The sequence below is a fragment of the Schistocerca gregaria genome, chromosome 4 (assembly GCF_023897955.1).
Source record: "Schistocerca gregaria isolate iqSchGreg1 chromosome 4, iqSchGreg1.2, whole genome shotgun sequence".
NCBI classification, from domain to species: domain Eukaryota; kingdom Metazoa; phylum Arthropoda; class Insecta; order Orthoptera; family Acrididae; genus Schistocerca; species Schistocerca gregaria.
This window is the reverse complement of record NC_064923.1, coordinates 254,301,920-254,323,490: the sequence shown is the minus strand read 5'-3', so window position 1 is coordinate 254,323,490 and position 21,571 is coordinate 254,301,920.

Below are 21,571 nucleotides of genomic sequence, written 5' to 3'. Positions count from 1 at the left end.
AAGAAATTAAAAGGCTGGGTGTGGCAGTGAAATGATGGCCCTGTAGTGCTGGAATGGGAACAGTGAGAGGGATGGATGGGTGAGGACAGTGACTAACGAAGGTTGAGGCCAGGAGGGTCACAGGAACATAGTGTGTATTGCAGGGAAAGTACCCAACAAAGGTTGAGGCCAGGAGGGTCACAGGAATGTAGGATGTATTGCAGGGAAAGTTCCCACCTGCGCAATTCAGAAAAGCTGGTGTTGGTGGGAAGGATCCATATGGCATAGGCTGTGAAGCAGTCATTAAGATGAGGGATACCATGTTTGGTAGCGTGTTCAGCAACTGAGTGTTACACTTGTTTCTTGGCCACAGTTTGTAGGTGGCCCTTCATGTGGTCAGACAGCTTGTTGATTGTCATGCCTACATAGAATGTAGCACAGAGGTTGCAGCTTAGCTTGTAAATCACATGACTGGTTTCACTGGTAGCCCTGCCTTTCATGGGATATGTGATGTTACTGACCAGGATGTATGGGACAGGTTTTCCATCTAGGTCTATTACAGGGGTATGAGCCACAAGGTAAGGGTCTGGGGGTTTTGTAAGGATGGATGAGTATATTATGTAGGTTCAGTGGACAGTGGAATACCAAAGTAGGAGGGGTGGGCAGCTGTCGAAGTGGAGGTATTGCTGGTGGTTAGTAGGTTTGATATGGACTCCCTCCCACCACCACACAGAATCTAGAACCTAAACAGACCCACAACACAGTTACAAACCTTTCCTCCAGAAGGCTTAGTCCCACAGAAATATCAGTCCTTTCCAAAGGCCTCAGCTTTTGCCCCACTCCCAAATTCAACAATGCCTGACTAGTTACAGACCTTTTCTCCTTCTCCCGGTCCCTACAGTGGAAACACTTTTTCACTACCAACCTGACCGGTCAGACTCAACCAAAGACCGATATGGAACCTTGCCTCACTCAGTTCAATCCTCCATCCAACTGTGATCCACCCCCACTGCCTCCAAACCACCCCCTGTTAACTTTCCAGAATTTCTTAACCTCGAACCTTGCCTCAACATCATTCCCCAAGTACCTCAACATGCAAACTAACCTTACATCCACAGAAAGAACTGTAGTCCACCATCTAAAAACTGATCCCGACCTTATAATCCTACCTGCTGACAAAGACTCCACCACCGTTGTTTTGAACTGCAAGCATTACATGGCAGAAGGCCTCCATCAGCTGTCAGATACTTCCACCCACAAACCATGCCACAATGATCCCTTACCAGTAATTCAGCAGGATCTCCAGTGACTACTCTAATCATTAGGCCCGTCCCAGAGCCTCTCCCAAGAGTCCATCTCTCTACTTACTCCTACCACTCCCTGCACTCCCACCTTCTACATGCTTCCTAAAGTCCATAAACCCAACCAGCCAGGACACCCCATTGTGGCCGGTTACTGTGCCTCCACTGAGATAATATTTGCTCTCACAGACCAACACCTTCAACCTATTACCCGGAACCTATACTCGTATATAAAAGATATCAACCATTTCCTCGACCAACTCTCCACAGTTCCTGTTCCTTTACCACACGGTGCCCTGCTGCTTGTCACTATTGATGGCAGCTCCCTGTACACTAACATTCCTAATGCCCATGGCCTTACTGCTGTCGAACACTATCTTTCCAGATGCCCTATGGATTCCAAGGCAACAACTACCTTCCTAGTCTCCATGACCAACTATATCCTCACCCACAATTACTTCTCCTTTAAAGGCAATACCTACAAAAAAATCTGTGGTATGGCTATCGGCACCAGCATGGCACCATCCTATGCTAACCTATTCATGGGCCATCTAGAGGAAACCTTCCTGAAAACATAGAATCCTAAACCCCTCACCTGCTTCAGATTCATTGATGACATCTTTGCTATCTGGATTGAAGGTGAGGACACCTTATTCACATTCCTCCAGAACCTCAACAACTTCTCCCCCATTTGCTTCACCTGGTCCTACTCAACCCAACAAGCCACCTTCCTAGATGTTGACCTTCACCTCAGGGATGGTTACATCAGTACCTCTGTCCATATCAAACCTACTAACCACCAGCAATACCACCACTTCGACAGCTGCCACCCATTCCATACCAAGAAGTCCCTTCTGTGCAGCCTAGCCACCCATGATCTGCAGTGATGAGCATTCCCTCTCAAAATATACTGAGGGTCTCACTGAAGCCTTCACTGACCGTAAATATCCTCCCATCCTTGTACAAAAACAAACCTCCTGAGCCTTATCTTTCCAGTCTCCCACCACCTCCAAAAGTCCCATAGCCCAGCCACAGAGGAGCATTCCCCTCATAACTCAGTACCATCCAGGGCTGGAGCAACTAATTTACATTCTCCGCCAGGGTTTCGATTACCTCTTATCATGCCCTGAAATGAGAAATGTTCTGCCCACTATCCTTCCCACCCCTCCTACTGTGGTATTTTGCCATCCACCAAACCTACACAATATACTCATCCATCCTTACACAACCCCCAATCCCTTACTCCATGGCTCATACCACTGTAATAGATGCTAGACCTGTCCCATACATCCTCCTACCACCACCTACTCCAGACGGTCACTAAGATCACCTATCCCAACAAAGGCAGGGCTACCTGTGGAACCAGTCGTGATTTACAAGCTAAGCTGCAACCTCTGTGCTGCATTCTATGTAGGCATGACAACCAACAAGCTGTCTGTTCTCATAAATGGCAACCGACAAACTGTGGCCAAGAAATAAGTGGATCATCCTGTTGCTGAACATGCTGCCAAACATGATATCCCTCATCTTAATGACTGCTTCACAGCCTGTGCCATATGGACACTTCCCACCAACACCAGCTTTTCCGAATTGCACATATGAGATCTTTCCCTGCAATGCATCCTACGTTCCTGTGACCCTCCTGGCCTCAACCTTTATTATTCACTGTCCTCACCCATCCAGCCCCCTCCCTGTTCCCATTCCAGCACTACATAGCCGTCATTTCACCACCACACCCAGTCTTTTAATTTCTTTTAATCCTCTCCTTTCTGCTATCTCCCCCCCCCCCCCCAACCCCCACCCCCATCCGCACCTTCTCTCCTGCCCTCCATCCAAACTGCAACACTTGACTTCCACCATGGTGCTATTGTTTGCAGTGTGGTCTCAGCTCTCCGAGACCCCAGATGTGTGTGCAAGTTGTGTTTATGTGTGTGTGTGTGTGTGTGTGTGTGTGTGTGTGTGTGTGTGTGTGTGTGTGTGTGTGTGTGTGCATGTGTATGTGTGTCTACTGCTGACAAAGGCCTTAATGTCCAAAAGCTTTAATTATGTGTAACTTCTTATTGTGCCTATCACGACTCAGCATCTCCCCTACATGGTGAGTAGCAACTTTCCTTCTCTGGTATTGTTTAAACATTCTGTCAAATGGAATGATAAGGTCCATATCTAGGAATTTATACAGTCTATTTGTATTTAAGTGTAATACATAATGCCTTTTGTTTATGGTAGTCAATGGCTGCAATTTGTTGTTTGCTCTACTAGGACAATTGTTTCTTATTTCATCTGTACTACAGTGTATAATATCTAAAAGATTCCATGTGGAGTTATGGCTGCAGCATATATGTGATGCAGCATGGCTCCAATGCAGGTATATGGGTATATAAGCACTGGCACATAGGTAGGGGATTAGTGTGGCAATTGTGTCTTTCTGATGTGTCTGTGGTGAATGTAGAAATGTGAACTACAGGAATGTTACTACCAAATGCATCCAAATAGTGCCAACATCTTGTTATTATTTTTTGGCTGATGAGGGATAAACACTGGTAGACACCATCAGATAATGAATAATTTGCATGGGGCAGCATGTCTATCAAAAACCACCATTGTGGAATGGTGAGCAACAAGGTATGCTGCTGCTTTTTGATAACATGTGACCCCATATGTACTTGTAGATGTAAATGCACTTTTGAAACCAATGTCTGTTGGTGTGGTGCATGCTGTCTTCAAAAGGAAATCCAGTGCATCTGCCTACAGTTGTTTACAAGTCATTGTAAAGTTAGGTGATACTGTCAACAAGTCATAAATGAAGTGTGCCAGAGCAAATTTCCTGGGGTTTAATTCCATTTGTATTCCACTTTTTGTGTGTTTCTTGTTTAATAGTGTTCCAAATTGATTTTACTTAGTTCTTGTAGATATCCATCCATTATCCTTACCATTTTTGAGTTTCACTCTTGTTCATTTAGAAGGAAAATAGACCTGTACTGTGAGAATGTATTTAAAAAAATAATGATATGTTTCATTTACACTGTCTACTTTATAAATCTCTACCCAGAACTCTACTGACAGTTTCTCTACAGGTTTACTTTAATGGAGTTAATTATTGTGATACTATGATTCAGTTATTTTCTCCTTATATTTGTACCTAATTGGTCAGTGTATTTTATAATTAAAGTTTGATTATTGTGGTCACATAAATTATAGGATATATGTTTTACATTTAAATAACTATAAAGGTTATAGGACCTAAAAACAAACTGACTGCAGCTGTACCAACATGTCCTTCACCCCACTTAGGGAATTTTACTCTGTTAAATAATCCGTAGCTGGGTATCAACAACTCTTGTATGTTACAAGTTCGTGTTGTGTGGCAGGAGAAAACACAGAAGTTACCATAACCTTATCAAACTTTCTCTATCTGTTGTATGTAGCTTAAGATGTTTGCTACTGCTGACATACAGACTTTCAGTACTATAAACTTGTATAATGACCCACAGTTGTAGCACAGAATGCAGAGTCTTGTTCAAAACAATATCCATCTGCCTAGTGGGTATTTGAATTATCTCTGTTTCTTGTGTATATAACCTATTCCCACCTTCTTGTTATTGTTCTGAAGTAGTATGACATTGGTTGCATCTTTTCAGATGAATTTATTCAGTTCCAAGGATTTCTATTGGATTTCCTGAGATGTGCAGCACATCTGCTGCTGTTCTATGTCATACATCATTTTCCTTTATGTATGTGCAAAATTCACCCTCTTTATTAATGAATGTCCTGATGCTTTGAAGGAAGACACTAAAGGCCAGTCATATAAACAACACTTACTGCAGATCAGTGCTGATCTTTGTGCAAAAACTGAACCCACCACAAATTCTTTCCCACCACAAATTCTTTGTGTTCTTTAGCACAACCATGAATCAATGGTATGACATTCAGTGTTGATCCAAGTTAGCATGAAAACACTTGTTAACACTACTAAATCAGTTACTGAAATTATTATCACTCTTTGATGGCAGATATTACATATACATTGTAGATTCAAAGCTTTTATTATTGGATGCTTCAGTTTGTAAATAAGCAAAACCAGTCTGAAACTTCTTGAAGAAACATCTGTATAGCTGAAACAGATTGAAATAATCAGTTTCTAAGGCTTTTTTAGGCTAAGTCTTAAGAGTGGTGATAATCTGAGATGTAATAATTTTTCAAACAGTCTGAGTTTAAAGGGAGATGCTAAGCTATCGAAATGTAGCAACAAACTAAGAAATACCAGTGGCAGTAAACTCTGTGTGGTCCATCAAAGCATCAGTGGTCTCAAAAGCAAAGTAGAGCTTCTAAATCTTGAAATTAATGACACTGAATCTGTAAACCATGCACAAGTAATATATCTTACAGAACACCATGTAACAAGACAAATGGAACTGCAATGCCTGAAATTGGTGCATACTCATTAGCAGCTAGATATTGTAGAACTATAAAGGAGAAAGGAAGGACTGAAATCTATGTTGAAACTAATGTAAAATATAGATCCCTAGACATAGGTACTTCGAGTGTAGATGCTCACTTCGAAACCTGTGGAACAGAAATTAATGCAAATAATAAGTCAGTTGTAATTCTGGCAGTTTACAGGGCTCCCGCAGGGAAAATTTGTATCTTTCTAAACCATATGGAACAACTTTTGAACCAAATATATTCAAAACACAAGAATTTAATTATCTTGGGTGATTTTAACATTAACTTCTTAACAACAAATAACAGCAGAAGAGAAACAGAGAACCTGATGGAATCATTTAACCTAATTTCAGTTGTTAACTTTCCCACTAGAGTAACTAGTACTTGTAAGAGCTTTACTGACAATATATTCCTGGACAGATAAAGAAGCAGCAGCATTATTGTAAGTCAAATTCTCAATGGTCTGTCAGATCATGATGGTCAGCTGCTTACAGAAAATGATATCAAACTGTATGAGAAGCTAAAACACTCCTTTAAAACTGTCAGGTCAGTCAATAATGATAACTTAGAAATCTTCAACCGTCTCTTACAGCTGATTGACTGGACCCTGTATTTTTGGAGAGGAATATTAATGAAAAATTTTGTCTGTTCTCTAATGAGTTTATGTCATTGTTTGAAGCTGTATTTCCAGAAATAATCTTAAGAAACAATCTTCAGGCTGCAAAATGGAAACCCTGGATTACTTGAGATCAGAATTTCCAGTAGAACAAAAAGAAATTCATATGAATCCATAACACTATCTAATGTTCCCATCAAACAGGGTAACTATAGAGTGTATTGTAATTTTTTAAAAAGGTTAATAAAATAATCCAAAACTATGTACATAATGTCTGAAATTGATAACTCAAATAATAAATCAAAAACCATCTGGCAAGTTATAAAAAGGGAGAGTGGTGAAAATGTAGAGTACATTGCTGACAGAATTAATTCAGGATGGAAATATTGTAAAAAATACTGATGAAGTTGCTAATGTATTCAATAAACATTTTAATAGCTGCTGAAAAAACTGGCTGTGAAGGCTCAGTGAGTGATGTGATAGACATTTTGCATAAAGCTAACAATGCTGGAAGCAGATAATCCCCATAACAATTAGTGAGATTAACAAGACAATCAGAGAGACGATGTCAAAAAACTCTTGAGGGGTTGATAAAATTTTAACTAAGATACTCAAGCACTGTCATGGCTATATAAATGCAGTCTTGTGTCACATCTTTAACTAAGCCCTAAAACAAGGTACTGCTCCGCTTAGATTAAAATATGCCTGTGTGAAACCACTTTTCAAGAAGGGTGAAAAAATTGATGTAACAAACTACTGCCTAGTATGCCAGCTAACAAGTTTTTCAAAGATCCTTGAGAAACCAGTATTCAGGAGAATTGTTAATCACCTGAACAGCCATAACATTCTCAGTCAATGTCAGTTTGGTATCAGGCAAGGTCTATCAATTGATGATGCTATATTCTCTTTCACTGATCAATTTCTTGAATCTATTAACAGAACAGTTGGAGTCCTATGTGACCTATGCAAGGCTTTTGACTGTGTCAACCATGAAATTCTGCTAAATATAGCAGACTACTATGGGTTAAACGGAATAATGGGGACATGGATTAAATCCTACCTTACAGACAGAGAGACATCTGCAGATGTTAAAGTAACCTCTGGCATGCCACAGGGGAGTGTTGGAGTGTTATGGGATCATCGCTTTTCACAATACATATAAATGACCTATTAGATAGTGTCAGAAGTTCCATGCGGCTTTTCACGGATGATGCTGTAGTATACAGAGAAGTTGCAGCATTAGAAAATTGTAGCAGAATGCAGGAAGATCTGCAGCGGATAGGCACTCGGTGCAGGGAGTGGCAACTGACCGTCAACATAGACAAATGTAATGTATTGTGAATACATAGAACGAAGGATCCTTTATTGTATGATTATATGACAGTGGAACAAACACTGATAGCAATTACTTCTGTAAAGTATCTGGGAGTATGCGTGCGGAACAGTTTGAAGAGGAATGATCATATAAAATTAATTGTTTGTAACGCAGGTACCAGGTTGAGATTCATTGGGAGAGTCCTTAGAAAATGTAGACCATCAACAAAGGAGGTGGCTTACAATACACTCGTTCGACCTATACTTGAGTATTGCTCATCAGGTCGGGTTGATGGAGGAGACAGAGAAGATCCAAAGAAAAGCAGCACATTTCATCACAGGGTTATTTGGTAAGCGTGATAGCGTTACGGAGATGTTTAGCAAACTAAAGTGGCAGACTCTGCAAGAGAGGTGCTCTTCATCACGGTGTAGCTTGCTGTCCAGGTTTCGAGAGGGTGTGTTTCTGGATGAGGTATCGAATATATTGCTTCCCCCTACTTATACCTCCTGAGGAGATCATGAATGTAAAATTAGAGAGATTTGAGCGGGTACAGAGGTTTTCCGGCAGTCGTTCTTCCCACGAACCATACCCGACTGGAACTGGAGAGGGAGGTAATGACAGTGGCATGTAAAGTGCCCTCCGCCACACACCGTTGGATGGCTTCCGGAGTATAAATGTAGATGTAGATGTAGATAGGAAATAAAAGGTAATAATTACTGACAATAATGGAATGCCAGCTGTATCCAAGTGGGACACAGCCAACACTGGAGTGCCTCAAGGCTCGCTACTGAAACTCTTACTGTTTCTTATATTTATAACTGCTCCTCTTATATTTATAAATGACCTCCCACTCTGCACCACACCAGCGAGCAAGTTCACCCCATTTGCTGATGATACTTCTCTTCTGGATGATAAAGCAACAGGGAACAACTGGCTAACAACTGCAAACAATGCATTTGATGACAGTCTGAAATGGTTTAACTGTAGTGGACTCTCTCTGAATATATATAAAAAAAAACATTATGTAGAGTTTCATACGCCACATAAAGAACTGGGTGATATAAATACAGAATGTAATGGACAACAAATGAACCAAGTCAACTGAGCTGAGTTCCTGGGTGTGTACATAGGTTGCAAACTAAATTGGTCCAACAATATCCTTGATCTAGCAAAATGCTACATTCTGCAACATCTGCCTTGCATAGAATTGCATCAACCACACATAAGGATGCCATAACAGCTGCTTATTTCAGGTATTTCCATGCACTTTTGTCTTGCAGAATCATATTCGGGGCAACCAGCCCTTGGCAAAAAAAGTTTTTATTGCCCAGAAGAGAGCTATATGCATCATGAGTGGTATGAAACCAAGCATTCATGCTGGAATCTGTTTAGAAATCTACAGGTATTTACAATAGTATCTCAGTACATATAATCTGTACATATACTCCCTTGTATGTTTCATTAACAAAAACCGCTCACTCTTCAAAACCAATATTGTATATCATGGTCACAACACAAGGTCAAAATAGGACTTTTCATAAGAACCAGTCAAATTATACCCTTGTACAAAAGGAGTAAATTATACAGGCATCAAAATTTACAATGTTCTACCCAGTGTCATCAAAATTCATGCTTCTGAAACACCAAAACTCAAGAGCAAACTGAAGGTATACCTAATAAAAAGTCATTCTATTCAACTAATTAATTTTTTAGACCATAGGAGCAAGTTTTTATTGTACAACTGAGTTAGTCATTCAGTGTAAGCATAAATGTAAACTATTTGTTGCTGTAGTGCTATATTGTTGCCCAATTACTTTCATATTGATAAATTGAATGTGTACACACAAGTATTACTTCTGATGTATGTCATATGTTTTTATTTCCTCTAGCATTCCACATTGTTATTATGAGTCTTGTCACGAAATAACCATATTGTGTGCTTCTCTATTGTTAACATTGTAAAAATACTGACTCGTTCCAAATTGTTGCAACTCCATTGCGGTCAGGGTAAACGGAATTTGCAATAAGATAAAATAAAAAATAAAGTTATCTGTAAAGAAATGATAAAGAAACAGTATAAGTCTCAACACTTGAAACCAGAACGCTGCTCACCACAAAATGCTAGGAAAACAGCATGTGGTATATTCAAACCATGTGGTTTCAAAATGTAGTGCTGATGATGTATTTATCTTTATAACCATTGTACTAGAGCATACAATGTTCTTCATCTGGCATTGGCCATTAGGTGGCATGACTGATTTGACTGTGATCACAAACTGTGAAAAATTCTAGTGTTCTGTCAGGTTATTAGAATTTGCTGAGTTTGATGAGAACATAAACATTACAGATCATTCTATGTGGATTTTGGTGGCTTTCTGGATGGAAGTTTCAATAGTTAGCCTCTTTTAAAGGCATTGTTAACATGTGATGAAGATAGTATTGATGCTGAGAGTGGCAGTGGTATACATTTGCATTGACTACTCATGCATTCCTCAAATCTCTTAACAGAGTTAACCATCCAGATACTGGGCAACTGCAGTTTAATGTGGACTCAGAAACATGATGCAACTTAGTGGTTTTCACATTAACAAACATTGCCAAAGTAAAAAAAAGTAATAAGGGGAAAAAATTCTTTAACTGACCTACATTTGAACCCCAGACCTCCAAGCATTAGCCTCGTATGACATCACTAGGACAAAGAGAGAGAACTACTTCTAGCATTTTCCTTGTTGACTTCCAAGTGCTTACTTTTTCTATTCATCAACACATTGGAAATCTGTCATTGCAATATAAGGTCATCTATAGTAGTTAAAAATTTAATATGAATTGTATAGTTAAGGCAGTTCAAATGTAGAGAGCATTTTTGTGAGATATATGCAGTCATTATCGGCAGTTGACAAACCTGATATACTTCACTTTTCATTGCAAGTAGCTCAAATTTACTTTTCAAGTTGCAGAAAGGCATGATTAAAAGACACATTTAGCTTTCAGCCACAGCAGCCTTCATCGATAAAAAGACACACACACACACACACACACACACACACACACACAAATCATGCAAATACAGCTCACACACACATGACTGGCAGCTGAAGCCTGCTGTATTTGCATGAGTGTTTGTGTGTGTGTCTGTTTTCTATTTTTGACAAAGGCCTTGTTGGCTGAAAGCTCATTTTGGGACAATTTTTTGTTGTGCCCATCTGTGACTCAGCATCTCCACTACATGGTGAGTAGCAACTATCCTTTTCATAATGTTGCTACATTCTAGCCTGGATTTTTTGGTATAATTTTATTTTCATTTTCATTTAATTTTCTTCTTCTCAATGCCAGTTAATTTGTGTACATAATAACAACTTATTTCTGTCTCAATTTCAATGCCATTAGATTAACTCCATAAATGATGCATGCTGAATGGAGAAACTTAGTGCATATTATCCAATGCTTGATGTTTTATTTAAGAATACTTTGAATTATCAAATTGGCTCAGACCATCATATTATGTACATGTTTACATTCTAATAATTATTTCTGTATAGCTACGTGGTGTCTGTTCTGTCAGAAACGTTGGACAGGACAGACACCGCTGCTGATACAGGAGCCATAAGGAAACTACATTACTATAAATCAGGACTTATGCTGCCTATGGGCATTGAAATAAATCAACGGTGAAGGTTGAAAATTTGTGCCAGACTGGGACTCAAACTCTGATGCTCTGGTTCTCTTGATCAGTTGCCTTAACTGTCTCATCCATCCCAACATGCTTCACCTGCAACCCAAATTCTCAACCTGCCAAGCACAAGCTGTGCCCTCCCTCCTCTCCACCCCCCCCCCCCCCCCCCCAAATTCAATTAGCCTCAGTGCTCGTAGCATGCACCAAGTCCCACTGGGGTTCGTAAGATGTGGTGCATCCACACTGAAAGTACCTAGTGCTGTTCTCACTTGATGTCTGTTCTGTGGTACCATTCTAGAGAAGTGGAGCATCCAAAATTGAGACCTGGTCCACTACAAATTTTCAACCTTCAACATTGGTTTATTCCAATGTCTGTAGGTGGATGAATCCTGATTTCTCATAATGTAATTGTATTTCTGGTACTTAAACATTTGAATTGTATGACCTTTTACTGTTTGTGTTTTAGTAGTAATTATCTCTTGTAATATTATTTCGAGTTTTTCACTGATGTATAAGCATTTAACTCACTATATACTTCTATCCTTTCTTCTTATTTTCCTTCTTCTTCTTCTTCTTCTTATACTTGCTATCTAATTACATTATGGTGGTGTTATTGGTTTGCATGGATGCACTGCTTGTAACCATTGTAGGTGAGAGCACTTGAATGTACTCATTGCCTGTTATTACTCTTCACCTTGTTATTAGATGACATCATTTTATTTATATGTAATATATGTAACAAATTTAGTCATGGGTATATTAGCATTATAATTGAGCTAATGTACAAACATGAAATAGATTATATTGAAAATTATGACCATTTCATTCTACTTTTTTATCTTGTGATAGATTTATTTTTACAGTTATTGTTATTTTATGACAATTATTGTTGTTGTCTGCCTTCAGCTTAGGTTCAATGAGCATAGAGGAACGTCTGAAGCTGCTTACCGACACATTCACTATCAGTCTTTATCAGCAAGTATCTCAGTCTCTCTTTGAAAGAGATAAGTTGACTTTTTCATTCATTCTCTGCAGCAGAATCTTGATGTAAGTAAAAACGAAAGTTCCATATTTACCCTAATGTAAACAGTACAAGTAAGAACTAAATGTCACATGATACATATCTTTAAATGATTTATCATTGCATTGTACCTAAAGATGACTGCAGAAAGAGAGCACAGAAAATAAATTATGAATGGTAATTGTGTAAATTTCTTAAACTGGGATGTTAGAATAACTGTCTTTAAGAGACATTACAACTATAACTTAAGACTGTAGAACACACTTGAAATGCGCCATGGATGTTAATAAAAGATGAAGCATTTACAGATAACTGTCTTAATCTATTTAATTCTGCTCCCGTTAAATGATGAATGTACTTTCTCATTTCACGATATTGACAATATGTGTAACCTTTTTTGAAACTGGGACATAGTTTCATGTTTTTGTTTACTTATTTGTTGTGATGAGAGATTAACAATCTTTCACTTTGGGCTGTTGTATTATTAAATTGTCATGTAGTAGTCACGTATGGATACATTCTGCAAAGTGAGTTGCCCTTCTCATTTGAATGAATCTGTATGGTCACAGGACCATGCAACAGACACAGTTCCTCCACATTAGACCATTATGTAACGTGCTGCTATTTTGAACAAGTGCTACAGAGAAACTGTTCAACATAATGAAACAATTTAAATGTCAAACCGAAAGGAGAAAAAATGAAGATTTTGATTCTTACCTTAACTGGTTTTTATGTGATTTTTATTTGTTGCCCTGCACACATCAAAATGATACTCAATTCCATGCCGTATTTTTTGTAGCTCTGGTGTTAGTCATGATGGCTGTCCAAATTTTCTCCCAGAAACGCCTCAAATTTCAATTTTTTCTGTATAGGCAATATTCTTTACAAAGCCCCAGAAAAAGAGGTCCAAAGACGTAAGAAGAGGACTTATGGGAGGCCAGGGGACAGGTGCATCCCTGCCTACACAACCATTTGAAAATCTGTTGTTTAGTGTGTTGTGAAATTTGAGATGGTAATGTGGTTGGGTTCCATCTTGCACAACAAGGACATGTTGACCAGTTTCTTGTACAATTTCTGTGATTGGAGAAGACACATAAATAATATATACCAAAGTTCTCTGGTTCGTGAGAGTCCAGACTTTCCATTGCCTTTGTATGGTTTCCACTCATCTCTCTTTTTAACTTCCATTGTCTCCTCTCTCTTTCTCTCCCATTGACACTGTCTCCTCTATTCAGCACAATTGTCTTTCTGCTACTGCACAAGAAAATGTGAATATGTTTTCTTTTAGTGTTCAACCCTGAGGTTGGTTTGCAGCAGAGCGCCATTCCTCTCTTCTGTCTGCTTTCCTCTTCATTTCCACATATGTGTTACATCCAACGTCATTCATGATCTGTTGCATGTATGATATCCTTGGTCGCCCCTGTCGATTCCTTCCCTCAATAACTCCTTCTGCTATTGTTCCAATGATATTGTTGTGTCGTAGGATGTGCCCTACAAGTTTGTCTCTTCTTGTTTGGATGTGCCTCCACAGAGATCTGGTTTCCTGTACTCTTCTAAGCACCTCTTCATTTATTACTTTGTCTGTCCAGCTGACCTTCATCATCCTTCTATAGCACCACATCTCCAGGGCCTCTAGCCGTCTTCTCTCTGCTCTTCCAACTGTCCAAGTTTCATATCCATATAGGGCCACACTCCAAACGAAACCTTTCATGATGCGTTTCCTTATTTTCAGACTGATGTTGTTGCTGGTGAGTAAGTTCCTTCTCTGATTAAATGCAATTTTGGCCTTTTGTATTCTGGTCGCAATTTCTTTCCGGCTTCTACCATCCCTTGTGATTTTGCTTCCCAGGTAAGTAAATTCCTGTATCACTTCCAGCTCCTCTCTTCCAATTCTAATTCTCGGAGGTTCATATTCTGCTCCTGTACTGCATACCATCACTTTAGTCTTTTTCTTGTTTATTCTCATTCCATACTGATTGTATAGAATTTTTTCCGTTGTTCTGAGGACTTCCTCTAGATCTTCTTCTGTCTCCGTGACTATAGCAATATCATCTGCATAACGTACCATGTCTATCTTCTGCCCATTAATTTTGATCCCCACCTCAGTAGTTTCTCGAACTTGGTCTATAGCTTCCTGGATGTAAGCATTGAATATAAGAGGAGAGAGAGCACATCCTTGTCTTACCCCTTTTCTAATATTTGCTTGTTGTTCCTGGTGACAGTTCCTAATCACTGCCACCTCATTCTTATAGAAACTGAGTATCACGCGGATGTCTTTGTACTTTATTCCAATTTTCCTCAGCACTCTGAACATCTCTTGCCAGATAACGTTATCAAATGCCTTTTCCATGTCTATAAAGGCAATATAAGTTGGTTTATTTTTCTGTAATTGCTTTTCGATAATGAGTCTTAGTGCCAGAATCGCCTCTCTTGTTCCCAATCCCCTTCTGAAACCAAACTGATCTTCACTCAGCATATCCTCCACCTTCTCTTCAATTCTCTTCAGAACTATTTTTATGAGAATTTTTGATGCATGTGATATTAGGCTAAGAGTTCGGTGCTGTTCACATTTTGTAGCTGCTGCCTTCTTTGGTATAGGAACAATGATACATTTCTGGAAGTCTGTCGGTATCTCTCCTGTGTTATAGATGGACCTAATAAGTTTAAGCAGCATCATTTTCATGCCGTGAATATGTTAGCATGCCAAAATTTTTGATGAGGAAGGTGGACTTAGCATTCAGGCAGCTGGTTCCCCACTTTTGTATGAATCTTTTAAAGAGGAATATATTTGCATTTTTTGTGCTCTGACAGGAGTAATTTTTGTCTGGTATCCTTCTTTTGCCTTTTACAGCAGGGTGTGCTGATTATATAAAACAAATTCTGAAGATCAGCAGAGTTTTGACAGTTTTTTTATATACTTCAACATGTCTAAATACTTAAATTGGATAGATAAAAACTTTACGCACCAAGTGGCACCAGAACACACATGTAAAAGGAGGTTATAGTTAGGCAAGCTTTTGGACCCAATGGTAATTGCCCCACCGGCTTAGTCCAAAAGCAGATTTTCTGGGCCATCACATCCAATCCTGCTACTGCTGACCTCTCCAAAAAACAATTTACGGCACACCACTGGTCACTCAATATTATTCTGGTCTGGAATTAATTAATCAGGTAATTTCCTCAGCTCAGTACAGCCGATAGAAACACAAAAAACAACCGAAAATACTCACAACCCAGGTTATGAAGCAACATTGAAAGGGAAACAGGGAGGGTAGCAAGGATGGAGGCATGGTTGTCAGAGGGAAGCCAAAGATATTCTACTGTAGGTACTGTGCCAGCTTCAAACCAAAGAGGATGCATACAGAAGTAAAGAGGTGTATAGTATAAAGATGTAGGATGAAAAGATGCATGAATGGCTAAAGAGGAAAGGGAAAGAGGAGAAGACTGAAAAGTAAATGGGAGTGGGGTTGTTTAACTAGGAACCTGCTACACCGTATGTGCCATTTGGCTTCTCCCACCCAACACCAGTCCCTCTGAACTGCGGAGATGGGAACTTGCACTCCAGCACATCCTTTCATCCTGCCATCCCCCTGGACTGAACCTACGTTAAACAACCTCTCTCCAATTTACTTTTCCGTCTTCTCCTCTTTCCCTTTCCTCTTTAGCCATTCATGCATCTTTTCATCCTACATCTTTATACTATACACCTCTTTACTTCTGTATGCATCCTCTTTGGTTTGAAGCTGGCACAGTACCTACAGTAGAATATCTTTGGCTTCCCTCTGACAACCATGCCTCCATCCTTGCTACCCTCCCTGTTTCCCTTTCAATGTTGCTTCATAACCTGGGTTGTGAGTATCTAAATCCACTTTCCCTTCATCCCTTTCTTTCCCCTTTCTCCTCCCTGGTGAAGGAACATTTATTCCGAAAGCTAGGAACTTAAATTTTTGGTTGTTTTTTGTATTTCTATCGGCTGTACTGAGCTGAGGTAAGTACTGGCCAGCCCCTCTATCTCTTTGTTAGTAATTGTTTCACATCTTTATATGAGATTTTCCATTAATTAGTTTAATCAGGTAATTTGACAAGGCCATACTTCCAAAAAACATGTCCTGAAATGAGATCCATTCTGTATGATACTTTGACCACCACACCTAGAATAATATTTCGCCAACCTCCTGATCTCTGCAATATTCTTGTCGGACCATATACTCCTTCGTCATGAAGCTCCCTACTCTATGACTCCTACCCTTATGACCGTCCCCGCTGCAGGACTTGCCATATATATCCTCGTACCAGCACCTATACCAGCCCTGTAACTGACAAAACATATACTATCAAAGGGAGAGCCACTTGTGAAATGACACATCATATACCAGCTTTTAAGTGGGCACTGTTTGGCCTTTTACAACAGCATGACCATGATCAAATTATCAGTTATGATGAGTGGGCATAGGCAGAGGGTGTATACTACCAACATACAATATCCTATTTTAGATCATGCACTACAACATGACAGTCATGACCTTGGCGCTTGTTTCACCACATGTGCCATCTAGATTCTTCCCCCAGACACCAGTTTCTCAGAACTCTGCAGGTGGCAATTAGTGCAACAATAGGTCCTTCATTCACATCACTCAACTGGCTTTAATTTATGCTGATTTCTTCTATCTAAACATTTATTCACAGTAACAACTCCTTTCTGCACTTCTTTTAGTTTTCTACATCCCATTTTCTTAACTGTCAATTTTTGCCCTCCCCCCCCCCCTCCCCCACCTCCCACCACCGTTACATAGAATGCATTTGGCTCTTCACTCTTATTAACTTGTGCATGATGTTTAAGCAGTGACCTCTGTCTTGCATATTACCCTGTCTTCTGCCTTTAAGGTCTCAGGTTTTCAAATCTCATCTAGTCCAGTTCCTAACAGTCAGTCTTTCCTTCTCATCCTGTCTGGTAAGTCTCCTCCGACCCATGGTTCACTGTAACTCTCCCAAAATCTATCCCTTTTCCTACACTCTCTAGTCAGTTTCCTTCACTCTGGTTGCTTTGCCTTCTGACCTTTTGCATGAAGGAGCCACTGGCTCCAAAAGCTTACCCCTTCTTTTATGTGTGTGTTCTGCCACCAGTTAGTGAGTAGATTTTTTTAACTCCCCAGTTATACTATTTTGTCAAAAATTGATTGATCTCATTTGCTACATTTAAAAACTTTGACACTACAAGCAACAAATAACCCATAATATAAGTTTAACACAAAATTGTCTCCCATACAACACATGTTCATTTTACACTACTTTATAAGTTAAAATGAAGAATATTTTTAGGCCATACCTACAGTATAAAAAAATTTGCTATGTTTGATTTGCAGGTGTAAAGAATTTCATAGTACAAAAATATTTTTTGTATGGCGCTTACACTGACAAATGGCACCATTGAGTAATTTCCAGATCAAGACGTACTGTAAAGGTGTGAAATTCCCATTAAACACTTCAAAATTTGGTGACCACAGAACCCTTGCAGTGACACCAGAACCCTTACCATGTGTTCACTATGGCAATTAAAACTACATTTACACCTCAGACCAGATATTATGTGCACTTTTTATGTGTGCAAGTAAAGTTACATTGAACCTCTGGCCCTCAGTAATGCATAATGATAAAAAAAAAGTTTCAGGGTTCCGCAAGAACATCATCTTATGAACATATGGTAAAAATGTTGATGATTTGCATTGAACAGAAATTATAGAAGTGGCCATCCCCTTAGTTGGTACTTTTGGTATCCAATAATCATGGTGTTTTGGGTTTTCTCAACAATCACTTATGAACAAATGGTACTTTCATAAGCCATCTAAGGCCCACCATAGACTACACCTAATACAAAAGAACCAACTGAAATGCTCAATTTGCATGGGCTGGAGGAAGCATGTACTGTTTCAATTTTAACCTTGTACTACAGGCTAGCTCCAGTATCCCCATTCTTCCAATAGGTATACAAATGGTCATTAAGCCAAGAGCTATCCAAATCACTTACCCATTTATCTCTGTGCTTAACAGACTTCAAAATATAGGCACCTGAAAAATCACATTATTGCATATGGCTTTTTGGAACACAGTGGTACTGTGCTCTGTCCTACATGGTTCGATCTTCCACTTTTAATGATTGCTCACCTGATATCAAGCCTTCTCTTCCAAATGTGGAAATACCTGATGAATAATGTGAAGTAATGTACACCACCCTCCACCTTTAATTTTTATTTACAGTTAGGTGCTACCTAAGGCTGCACTCCCATTTTGTTATGGTGAGTGATGGTGAGTAACTAAGGTATGGTGCAGGCAATACCATCAACTGTCCTCACATATCTGCCATGTTGGGTAAGCATAGCTCATGATTCATGGTGCCACCCCTACTCTTCCCCCTCCCCTTCCCCCCACCCCCCACCCCCTCACCCACCCACCACTCCTAGCTGAATTAATACATGATGATGCAGCACATCACAGCCAAGCAGAGCAGTGCAGAAGGTCATGGGGAGCAGTGCACACCTATGTGCTGTGCTATTGAAGTAGCTGTATATTATACAAGGTGTACATTATGCAAAATGTTGAATAATTACTTAACAAGGTTTTGTTCACAGACGGAAAACAGATTCCATTCCCTACTTCTCCTCATGTTTCTTCTTTTTACTTTCTAGATAAGGTTATGTTCTTCCTCATGGTTCAAATCATCTCCATATACATTTCATCCAAATCATGTTTCTTCTTTTTACTTTCTAGATAAGGTTATGTTCTTCCTCATGGTTCAAATCATTTCCATATACATTTCATCCAAATCGGTTCAGGGCTTTAGTTGTGAAAACATAACAGACAGAGCTACTTTCACATTTAATAGAATTGTTGTGGAAGTATGGTTATATAAAAAGAAAGAAGACTTAATCTAGCAAATGAACAATAAAGCATAATTATTAAAATCAAAACCATTAAAAATGTAGAAGATTGTATAAGAATTGTATTTATTATGTTGAACTGTGTTATGTGGAATACATCAACCAATAAAAGAATTTTCACAAATGTGATTAAGTTTAAAAGTTAAGGAGTAAATAGCTTTTTCAAAGAGTAAAAAAAATTTCCCTAATTCACATAACATTCCTCAAATCAGTAACTATTTTGCACTGCTCATTGTATACAGTAAGCTATGCTCTTCCTAGAGTTCAAGTTATCACCATACAAAATTTCAGCAAAATTGGTTCAGTAGTTTAATCCTGAAAAAGACAAGAGTTACTTTCACATTGAAATATTATTGTAGAGCAATAATCTTTGTCTGATTATCAACTTTGTCCCAACCAATAGTCTAAACATATAAACCATGTGAAAAGTTACAGTCATAGACAATATATATTGAATAGTTATCTGCTAGTATATGTGGAGTCAAACTAGTTGGACACAAAATGTACACTTTTTGTGGCTAACATTTTAATTGTTTGACACACATTAACTGACTAGTAGTGACACATAGATGTTGCCAGTTTGACTACTCACTTATAATGTGGTGTTGTATGTTCTGGTAGCTAAGAGGGATTACATGCTGTTGAAGAAATGAATGCCAACTGGTGACTGTGAATATATACTTTAGACAAAACCAAGTACATAATGTTTACATAATTACAGTAATCCTCCAACTGACCATGCCTTTTGCTATAACACCCATTTATAGATGCACCTAATACTAGAAAACAAAATTTGTTATTGCATTTATAATACAGGGTGACACAGAATAATGGGAACGTTTGAAATGACTAGTGGCAACCATGACCAGGTGGCAGCACTGCGGTTCATGACAGTTAGTGAGTAAACAGTCTGCCATTTCAGTAATCATGGAGGAGTGGAATGGACAACATTGTACGTTAGCCATAAAAATGTTTTATAAAAACAACAATAGTTTGGTAGTGGCACAGAGGGAGTTTCGACATTTTTTATAAATTAAGACATCATGATGCCTTTTCTTTGAAACATGCGATAAAATGTTGGATTAATAACTTTGAAGAGACTGCATCTGCCCTCAAGAAGAAACCAACAGAACTACCAAGAAGTGTGCATTCTCCAGTGAACATTGATATTGTACGTGAGTCTGTCTTATGGAACCCACAGCATTCAATTCATAAGCAAGTAGCAGTGGTTGGAATGTCCCAGGAGAGTGTTTGCAGAATTCTTCACCTTGATTTAAAATTTCATCCACAGAAATTACAGATGGTGCAACAATTGAAGGACAATGATTACCGGTTATGATTAGGATTCTGTCAACAAATGATAACAAAAATAAACAATGACGATGAATTTCTAAACAAATTGAGGATGTTGGATGGGGCTCATTTTCATCTCATAGGTTATGTGAATAAAGAGAACTATCATTACTGGGCAAAGACAAATCCTAATGTTGTTCATGAGTGCCCTTTACATGCTAGTAAAGCAACAGTATGGTGTGGTGTTTCATCACATGGGATTATCAGACCATATTTTTTCACAAAAACAAGGAAACACAATAACTATCAATGCTGATTGTTACATGGAGATTTTACAAAGTTTAGTTGCAACTGCATTGAACAACTTTCCACACTTTCAAGAAGCCTGGTTTCAGTGGGACGAAGTGACATCACACACTACACGGCAATCAATGGCATAAATGTGAGAATTGTATGGCAGCTGTGTGATCTCATGGTTTGGTAACATTCCCTGGCCCCCTAGATCACTAGATTTATCTGTTTGTGATTTTTTCTTGTGGGGCTACCTCAAGAGCAAAGTCTACATAGCTTGAACAAGAACCCTGGATGAATTAAAACATAGAATTCGGGATGCAATTCACAGTAACTCAGCTGAGATGTTGCAGTGGTGAATGAGGAATCTCAACATCAGATTTCATAAATTTATTCGTACAGGAGGACACCATCTGAATAATGTAATTTTTAACCCTTTAACTGCTCTTGATGTGTTAACGTGTGCACCTCTGTACTTGTCCCTATGTGCTCCGAATGTGTTTATGCATGCCACCAGTCCTTCTACCTGGTACTCTGAATGTGTCTACATGTAGAAATGTTCAGAGTACCAGGTATAAAGACTGGTGGCACACATAAACATGTTTAGAACACACAGGCACACGTGCCATCAATGTTTCGTAAATCACAAAGGTGTAAGATTTCAATTACTATGAAAGCAATTTCTTTTGTTCATCACTTCTAGT